The sequence below is a fragment of the Bombina bombina genome, chromosome 1 (genome assembly GCF_027579735.1).
Source record: "Bombina bombina isolate aBomBom1 chromosome 1, aBomBom1.pri, whole genome shotgun sequence".
NCBI lineage: Eukaryota > Metazoa > Chordata > Amphibia > Anura > Bombinatoridae > Bombina > Bombina bombina.
In genome coordinates this window covers 1,140,589,678-1,140,600,490 of record NC_069499.1, presented here as the reverse complement: position 1 = coordinate 1,140,600,490, position 10,813 = coordinate 1,140,589,678, and positions in this window count along the sequence as shown.

Genomic DNA, 10,813 nt, shown 5'->3' with positions numbered 1-10,813 from the left:
GAGGGTAAACACTGTGTAGTCAGAACTTGCAGAATTAACAACATGTAATCAGGTAGTTTGAAGGTTAACACTGTGTTGTCAGAACTTGCAGAGATAGCAACAGGTAAGCTGGTAGTTTGAAGGTTAACACAGATTAATCAGTACTTGTTGAGATTGGCAACAGGATATCAAGCAGTTTGAAGGTTTACACTGAATAATTGTATTTGCAGAGTTTGGAAACAGGTAAACATGCAGATTGAAGGTTTCACAGCAATAACAGTATTTGAATAGTTTGGCAGTACACAGAGTAGTCTGAATATGCAGGGTTTGCAGCAGGTAAACAGGAAGTTTGAAAGTTTCACAAAACAAACAGTACTTGCATTGTTTGGAGACAGGTAATCAGGAGGTTGAAGGTTAATCCAGCATAGTAAATCCTTGAAGAGATTGGCAACAGAAAAGCAGCAGTTAGAGAGATTCCTCAGCGAAATCCTATCAGAAGCCACAAAGTTAACAAACAAACTGGCACTGGAGAAACAGGAAGCCAAGAATAAAAAGCCTGGTTGTGACATCATCAGGAAGGGGTGGCTCAGACACCTGTAAATCAAGCACACAGAGAGGACTGCAGAGCTTCCCAGCAGCTGAGCGTGACAGTCCACTACAGTCCTGAAGGACTCATCTGATCTCTGCTGAAAGGACAGCACCCCAAAAAGCCCTTTTTAGGGCTAGAACATCAGTCTGCTTTTTTTTTTTCCTGTGTAATTTAATTGCAGTTGCCTGCCTGCCTGCCAGTGTGTGTGTCAGGCTCACAGCGTATACTGTGCCCACTTGCCCAGTGCCACCACTCATATCTGGTGTAACAGTAGTGTACATTTAAAAAAAACAACACTTTTTGACTGTGTTAAATAATAGCAGTCAGTTTCCTTCACACGTGTGCGTTTCAGTGTCTGCCAGGGCACAGTGTCACCCCAGTGCAACTCATATCTGGTGTAACAGTAGTGTACATTTCAAAAAAAAAACAAAACACTTTTTTGACTGTGTTAAATAATAGCAGTCAGTTTCCTTCACATGTGTGCGTTTCAGTGCCTGCCAGGGCACAGTGTCACCCCAGTGCAACTCATATCTGGTGTAACAGTAGTGTACATTTAAAAAAACCAAAACACTTTTTTGACTGTGTTAAATAATAGCAGTCAGTTTCCTTCACACGTGTGCGTATCAGTGCCTGCCAGGGCACAGTGTCACCCCAGTGCAACTCATATCTGGTGTAACAGTAGTGTACATTTAAAAAAAAAAAAACACTTTTTTGACTGTGTTAAATAATAGCAGTCAGTTTCCTTCACACGTGTGTGTTTCAGTGCCTGCCAGGGCACAGTGTCACCCCAGTGCAACTCATATCTGGTGTAACAGTAGTATACATTTAAAAAAAAACCCACTTTTTTTACTGTGTTAAATAATAGCAGTCAGTTTCCTTCACACGTGTGCGTTTCAGTGCCTGCCAGGGCACAGTGTCACCCCAGTGCAACTCATATCTGGTGTAACAGTAGTGTACATTAAAAAAAAACAACACGGGGGGCGGAGCCCGACACCAAAGGGAGCAGACGTGTAAGCTTGGAGCTCTCCTGCTATATCTGATTAAAGGTATACAAATATCTACCCTGGACCAGATTTATTGGCTAAAATATACAGAAATTAATGACCACTACATCTGCTAGCCCTGGGAGAAGCAAAACTTTGAACTTTGAGCTGTGAAACTATTGAAGGAGCACCTCGCTCTGGGGCCTTCCCTGTATAACTAAGCAACGAGGATAGGATCCCTCCTAACGTTTGTGGAGCTCTCTCCTACTTTCGCATCCTAAGATGGACCTGGAGGCGGCATTGCACAGATTTGAGGATAATGCCTCTAGAATCCTGGAGGATCATTTTTCAACAATGGGCCGGCTGCTGGCGCAATTCCGTGAGCAGTGCTGTGCCCTGCATGACAGACAAGATGGCAGCTACCGACTTGAGCTCTGTTTGGAAACTAAGTCGCAACCCCTGAAAGTGCCGGAGAGTCACGTACCGACAGGTCTGTGTGAGCTTTACTGTGACTCAGATGCTGAAAAGCTGCATACCAATATGAATATGCCGAAGTTCCAGCCTGCCTTACCGGAATTATCTACAGACGACAAGCGGAACGAATACGCGGATGGATCCAGGGGAGCGAATCCACACCAACTGACCCACGGAGCTGTCCTCGGTCTACTATCACATGGAGAGAGGGATTTCCACCACCCCTCTAGCCTGCATAATAGGAGCGCAATCTGGACCTTTGGTTGCAGGCTCTATGAGTTCCTCATAACAGTAAGTCCGTCCAGAGTGGGAGTTGAACCGGCTGCGGGCATAGGTTAAAGTACAGAACAATGGTTGACAGCATAGAATGAGTCTGAGAGCTTACGTGCTGTGACCTCTTTGTGTATGCTGCAATCACGCTTTTGATGCCATACAACTAGATCGCTACACATACCCGCACCTATTGCCTCACCTTAAAGCATGTTATTCAGACCTATTCCACGCGGTCAAGAGCCATATGTACTGCACATGGACACATGATATTACTGAACATTGTTTCTGTGACTTTATGGCTGGAATGCTGTCAGGATTGCTAACTTTTATGAATCTGCTACCATATTGCTTCCGCTCAGACCCAGGGTGGGTTAATATCACACTGCTTCTGATTTTACAGCTATGAGACTCACGCACCCTTATGGACAGGTTTAAATAATACTGGGTCTTTAGACTGAATCCATCCAGCAGGGTGAATAAGTAATTCTAAATTACTAGGCTATGGTTATCTGATGTTACGTGTCTAAGTGCTCTGTTTATATTATGGCCACACATACCCTCCTTAGCAACCCTGTTTTCATGGTTATATTATTCCTATTTTCCACCTCTTTAGTTTGTCAGAGGTGCTTTAATACTCCTAGATAGAGCTACAATCTGTTTAGCGATCAACATACCTGCTAACCCAGATAAGCTGCTTGGACCTATGTTTCATGTCTATGTATAAATACATGTGCAGGGGTATTGGAAACTGAGTTAGTCTTATATTAAGATTGTTTTTATGGAGTTACCATGTTTATGCTCATTAATTGTGTTTATTATTTATTCACTTATTTAATTATTTTTCTTTTCATTTTTTTCTTCAACACTGAGAAAGCCCTTTGATTTATAGGCCTCTCTACCACCTTCCTTATGCTCCATGCAACAATTCATGTGCTTGATACACAGTTAGTGGCACAAATGTTTTATTTAAGGATTATATCAAGGGTCCTGCTTTATAGCTCTTTGTCCCCCAATTTTAGTTAATCTTTTTAATGGCTATCATTATCAGTCAAGTTAGCTTCACTAGCAGCCCACAGTAAAAATCCCCTGCACACGTGTATCACTATGCCTCCGTTGTTTAGAGTTGTGGGTTAAACATGAAACACTTACTCAAGTTGCTCAACAATTTAATAACCTGTAATGTTCAATCCCTCTCTGTTTAATTTTGTTTGTCCCTCTGTTTAGGGAGGTTGCAATGTTTATGTTATAGCTGACTTTGTGGAGGTTAGCCTCAGAGAGTCCTTATTTCAGAGTACCCTGCTCCCTCTGCTCCCTTTTATAAGGGAACCCATTTAATATATGATAAGTGGAAACACGACACTATAACACCCATGGCACTTCTGTAACCAGTCCTAGAATTCCCCATGCTATTTACTCCAAGGCATCAAGTTCACTGCGTGGTCAATTTTTAAGTAAGTTGATTTAATCTTCTCACGCTAGCTTCACTACTTTCTCCCCAGAAGTCCAGCTTCCATAACTCTACATATGATACCGCAATATATATGGCACAATTGTTTTATAGGAGAAGGTTGTTATTAGGATTTAAATTGCCTTAAGGGAGGGTCTCCTTAACAGAATGTACAACCTTGCTTCTTCATGGCATTCGGTCCTCATAGGTTTCTCTGCTATTTTATTATCAGAGCCCTGCATCCCCTGCTCCACTACATGATTCATAGCAGTTTTAGACACATTAGATGCGTAAGTAGTATATATTGCGCCCAATATAGATATTACTGAGGATATGTCTTGTTACTCAATTTCAGATAGGCTTATTACCCAATATTATGTGTCCATATAAGCTCTATAATTAATTATTTCAGATATTTGTACCCTTGTAAAATACTTTACTTGGTTAGTATGTTTTAACAAATGTCTGGACTTAATATATGATATATGTCAATCAGCCCTCACTATGATCACATTTCCAGATCCACTCTCCTTAAAGACTAATTTGGGAATCAGACTGTAATAGTTTCGTTTTTAATACTACTGTATAATTTGCAGTGTGATTACAAGTAAATAGTTTTCATTATTTACTACACTCTGTGATACTCACCAACTTACACAACATGTGGTTTGGTGTCCCAATGGTTTTAATATATGAATATTTTAGAGATATTTAATAAGATATTACTTTTGTTAAACTCCTCCCTACATAACTTCATTATCTAGGTCATATTATTACAACCAAGTTTTGTAGCGCTATTCTATGCATATAGTTTGGTTCTGTTGCCTACGGCCGGGGCGATAGGACTTATAGCAGAAACCAGCACTATCCTACGTTCTATATTTACAGACCTATTAATTAGGAGGTATGGAGAGTTTTCACTTACATTAGACCTGCCATAGGAAGTATTAATACCATAGTATATTTCCGAATTCACTGAGCTCCCTGTGTGTGATCTTGGATGGTTTGTTGTACCTTATTCACCCATACCATTTATATTAATCGCCCTCATATCACTCCTCATTAGTTTCCTGTTAATTTAATGATATACCTTAGTTGGCTCCGCCCCTCCATCCCTTTCCCCCCTCTTTAATACGAGCGGCTCTCGCCCGCTGCATTCCCTCCCCCTCATACTATGGTCCAAGAGTGACCGAAACATATGCCATATCCCCTTGTTACACTATGATTAACTTAGATTGTACAGAGGTGTTCTTCTGTTGCTTCGGGATACATATACTATCTATTATATTTATAAAAGTGAAGTTCAATTCTGATTCGTCCATGCTTTCTCTTATGCTCTATTGGAATAAGATGTGACTCTGTAACCTGCACTTGACTTGGATGTAATTACCTGCCTCTGGACGAATTATGTTTGTTTCTCTACTGCTTGTTAATCTCACAACTTCAATAAAAAACTTTAATTAAAAAAAAAACAAAAAAAAAACAACAACACTTTTTTGACTGTGTTAAATAATAGCAGTCAGTTTCCTTCACACGTGTGCGTATCAGTGCCTGCCAGGGCACAGTGTCACCCCAGTGCAACTCATATCTGGTGTAACAGTAGTGTACATTTAAAAAAACAACACTTTTTTGACTGTGTTAAATAATAGCAGTCAGTTTCCTTCACACGTGTGCGTTTCAGTGCCTGCCAGGGCACAGTGTCACCCCAGTGCAACTCATATCTGGTGTAACAGTAGTATACATTTAAAAAAAACAACACTTTTTTTACTGTGTTAAATAATAGCAGTCAGTTTCCTTCACACGTGTGCGTTTCAGTGCCTGCCAGGGCACAGTGTCACCCCAGTGCAACTCATATCTGGTGTAACAGTAGTGTACATTTAAAAAAAAAAAATACAATTTTGACTGTAATAGATTGAATAGCAGTTAGTTGTCTGCAAGTGTGTGTGTCAGGCCTACAGAGTCTACTCTGCCAACTTCTGCCAGTGCACAGTGCCACTCATATCTGTTGTCACAGTAGCTTGCACGCATAGTACCACTAATCGAAAAAAAAAAATGACAGGCAGAGGCAGGCCACCCCGCAGGGGCCGTCGTGTTTGTGGTGCTGTGATTCCCTTTGGCCCTAGAATAATGCCCAGTGTTCAGAGGCCACGTACCCCGAACGCAAACAGTTCTGAGGACATAGTTGTCTGGCTAACACAGGACACCCAATCTTCTACAGCTTCCGCTCGGAACCTTGACGCACCATCCTCCTCCAGCTTAGCTTCGGGCACCTCTCAAGTTACCACTCGCCCGCCTGCCGCCACCACAAACACTAGCACCACAGCCGCTTCACTTGATCTGTCATCAGTTGGAAGAAATGAATGATAGTGATGCGCAACCATTATTGCCAGAGGATGTAGATAACAGGGATATGTCTCAGTCAGGCAGCATTACACACATGGACGTACGGTGTGATGATGATGATGTTGTACCCGCTGCTGCTTCCTTTGCTGAGTTGTCAGATACAAGTGAATCGGTTGATGATGACGATGCGTCCGTGGATGTCACGTGGGTGCCCGCTAGAAGAGAAGAAGAGGGGGAAAGTTCAGATGGGGAGACAGAGAGGAGGAGGAGACGAGTTGGAAGCAGGGGGAGGTCATCGCAAGGAGCTAGTGGCACAGTCAGACAGCATGCATCGACACCCGGGGTCAGCCAGACAGCAAGCCAATCAACGCATACTGTTGCCACCACCAGAATGCCGTCATTGCAGAGCTCAGCAGTGTGGCATTTTTTTTGTGTGTCTGCCTCTGACAACAGCGATGCCATTTGCAACCTGTGCCAAAAGAAACTGAGTCGTGGGAAGTCCAACACCCACCTAGGTACAACTGCTTTGCAAAGGCACATGATCGCACATCACAAATGCCTATGGGATCAACACATGAGTACTAGCAGCACACAAACTCAAAGCCGCCATCCTCCTCCTGGTCCAGCATCTTCAGCCACGTCAACCACTGCTGTCCTCCTTGCCCCCTCTCAACCATCCGCCACTCCGTCTCTCGCCTTGAGCAGTTCCTGCTCATCTGCCCACAGTCAGGTGTCTGTCAAGGACATGTTTGAGCGTAAGAAGCCAATGTTACAAAGTCACCTCCTTGCCCGGCATCTGACAGCTGGCTTGTCTGAACTCTTAGCCCGCCAGCTTTTACCATACAAGCTGGTGGAGTCTGAGGCATTCAAAAAATTTGTAGCTATTGGGACACGGCAGTGGAAGGTACCCGGCCGAAATTTCTTTGCACAAAAGACAATCCCCAACCTGTACTCGATTGTGCAAAAGGAAGTAATGGCATGTCTGGCACACAGTGTTGGGGCAAGGGTCCATCTGACCACTGATACCTGGTCTGCAAAGCATGGTCAGGGCAGGTATATCACCTACACTGCACATTGGGTAAACCTGCTGATGGCTGCCAAGCATGGAATGTGTGGCTCTGCAGAGGAGTTGGTGACACCACCACGACTTGCAGGCAGGCCTGCTGCCACCTCCTCTACTCCATCTACTCCATCCTCTTCCATAACCTCCTCGGCTGAGTCCTCTTCTGCTGCTGCGTCTTGCTCCACATCAACGGCACCCCCCAGCTCCCCAGGTACTATTCCACATCCCGGATACAGCAGTGTCACGCCGTCTTGGGGTTGACTTGCCAGAAAGCAGAGAGTCACACCGGATCAGCACTCCTGTCTGCCCTGAACGCACAGGTGGATCAGTGGCTGACTCCGCACCAACTGGAGATCGGCAAAGTGGTTTGTTACAATGGAAGAAATTTGGTGGCGGCATTGAATTTGGGCAAGTTGACACATGTGCCGTGCATGGCACATGTGTGTAATCTGATCGTACAACGCTTTGTGCATAAGTACCCAGGCTTACAGGACATCCTGAAGCAGGCCAGGAAGGTGTGTGGCCATTTCAGGCGTTCCTACACGGCCATGGCGCACTTTTCAGATATCCAGCGGCGAAACAACATGCCAGTGAGGCGCTTGATTTGCGACAGCCTGACACGTTGGAATTCAACACTCCTAATGTTCGACCACCTGATCCAACAAGAAAAAGCCGTTAACGACTATTTGTATGACCGGGGTGCTAGGACAGCCTCTGCGGAGCTGGGAATTTTTTTGCCACGTAACTGGACGCTCATGCGCAATGCCTGTAGGCTCATGCGTCCTTTTGAGGAGGTGACAAACCTAGTCAGTCGCACCGAAAGCACCATCAGCGACATCATACCATTTGTTTTCTTCCTGAAGCATGCCCTGCGAAGAGTGCTGGATCAGGCCGTAGATGAGCGTGAAGAGGAAGAGTTGTGGTCACCATCACCACCAGAAACAGCCTTATCAGCATCGCTTGCTGGACCTGCGGCAACGCTGGAAGAGGATTGTGAGGAAGAGGAGTCAGAGGATGAATGTGGCTTTGAGGAGGAGGAGGAAGACCAACCACAACAGGCATCCCAGGGTGCTCGTTGTCACCTATCTGGTACCCATGGTGTTGTACGTGGCTGGGGGGAAGAACATACCTTCAGTGAGATCACTGAGGACGAGGAACAGGACATGAGTAGCTCGGCATCCAACCTTGTGCAAATGGGGTCTTTCATGCTGTTGTGCCTGTTGAGGGACCCTCAGATAAAAAGGCTGAAGGAGAACGACCTGTACTGGGTGTCCACGCTACTAGACCCCCGGTATAAGCATAAAGTGCCTGAAATGTTACCGAATTACCGCAAGTCGGAAAGGATGCAGCAGTTCCAAAATAAATTAAAAAGTATGCTTTACACAGCGTATAAGGGTGATGTCACAGCACAACGGGAATCTAACAGGGGAAGAGGTGAAAGTAATCCTCCTCCTCCCACCACCACGCCGGCAAGGACAGGACGCTTTACAGATATGTTGTTGATGGAGGACATGCAGAGCTTTTTAAGTCCTACGTATCGCCACAGCCCTTCTGGGTCCACCCTCAGAGAACAACTCGACCGATAGGTAGCAGACTACCTCGCCTTAACTGCAGATATCGACACTCTGAGGAGCGATGAACCCCTTGACTACTGGGTGTGCAGGCTTGACCTGTGGCCTGAGCTATCCCAATTTGCGATAGAACTTCTGGCCTGCCCCGCTTCAAGTGTCCTGTCAGAAAGGACCTTCAGTGCAGCAGGAGGCATTGTCACTGAGAAGAGAAGTCGCCTAGGTCAAAAAAGTCTAGATTACCTCACCTTTATTAAGATGAATGAGGGATGGATCCCGAAGGAACTGACAGTGGGCGATACATTCGACTAAAAAAGGCCTGATGAGATGAGCTGCCTTGGGCTAAAAATGGTCCACACGCTGCTGTATTTTATCTCTGAATGCCGGATGACTTGCGTGACTTATCCGCCACCAACTAGGGTTCAAGCCGCAATGTTTTAGGGCACTTTCTGCCTGGGAAACAAACATCAATTTTTCTTGCCGCTGCTACAGCAGCGGCAGCTACAATACCTAATTTTTCAGTCATGTGTACATGCCTACTTTTTCTGTCTTCTGGTGCTACACTGTGGCTTCAAAAACCAAACCAAAAAAAAGGCACATAACAGGGATTAAACTGATAGTAATAGTACTACTTAACACACCACTCCTATCTGGTGGCACATTAGATTGCACGCGCAGTGCCCCAAATTTGAAGTAGGAGGTCCGACCAAGCATCTTTTTCCATCTCCTGGTTCCTAAAATCAATGCCATGTACACGTCTCCTGATAGGGGACGTAAAAGGGATTAAACTGATAAGAATAGAACTACTTAACACACCACTCCTATCTGGTGGCACATTAGATTGCACGCGCAGTGCCCCAAATTTGAAGTAGGAGGACCGACCAAGCATCTTTTTCCATCTCCCGGTTCCTAAAATCGATGCCATATACATGTCCCCTGATAGGGGATGTAACAGGGATTAAACTGATAAGAATAGTACTACTTAACACACCACTCCTATCTGGTGGCACATTAGATTGCATGTGCAGTGCCCCAAATTTGAAGTAGGAGGACCGACCAAGCATCTTTTTCCATCTCCCGGTTCCTAAAATCGATGCCATATACACGTCCCCTGATAGGGGACGTAACAGGGATTAAACTGATAAGAATAGAACTACTTAACACACCACTCCTATCTGGTGTCACATTAGATTGCACGCGCAGTGCCCCAAATTTGAAGTAGGAGGATCGACCAAGCATCTTTTTCCATCTCCCGGTTCCTAAAATCGATGCCATATACACGTCCTCTGATAGGGGACGTAACAGGGATTAAACTGATAAGAATAGAACTACTTAACACACCACTCCTATCTGGTGGCACATTAGATTGCACGCGCAGTGCCCCAAATTTGAAGTAGGAGGATCGACCAAGCATCTTTTTCCATCTCCCGGTTCCTAAAATCGATGCCATATACACGTCCCCTGATAGGGGACGTAACAGGGATTAAACTGATAAGAATAGAACTACTTAACACACCACTCCTATCTGGTGGCACATTAGATTGCACGCGCAGTGCCCCAAATTTGAAGTAGGAGGACCAACCAAGCATCTTTTTCCATCTCCCGGTTCCTAAAATCGATGCCATATACACGTCCCCTGATAGGGGACGTAACAGGGATTAAACTGATAAGAATAGAACTACTTAACACACCACTCCTATCTGGTGGCACATTAGATTGCACGCGCAGTGCCCCAAATTTGAAGTAGGAGGACCGACCAAGCATCTTTTTCCATCTCCCGGTTCCTAAAATCGATGCCATATACACGTCCCCTGATAGGGGACGTAACAGGGATTAAACTGATAAGAATAGAACTACTTAACACACCACTCCTATCTTGTGGCACATTAGATTGCACGCGCAGTGCCCCAAATTTGAAGTAGGAGGTCCGACCGAGCATCTTTTTTCATCTCCCGGTTCTTAAAATCAATGCCATATACACGTCCCCTGATAGGGGACGTAACAGGGATTAAAGTGATAAGAATAGAACTACTTAACACACCACTCCTATCTGGTGGCACATTAGATTGCACGCGCAGTGCCCCAAATTTGAAG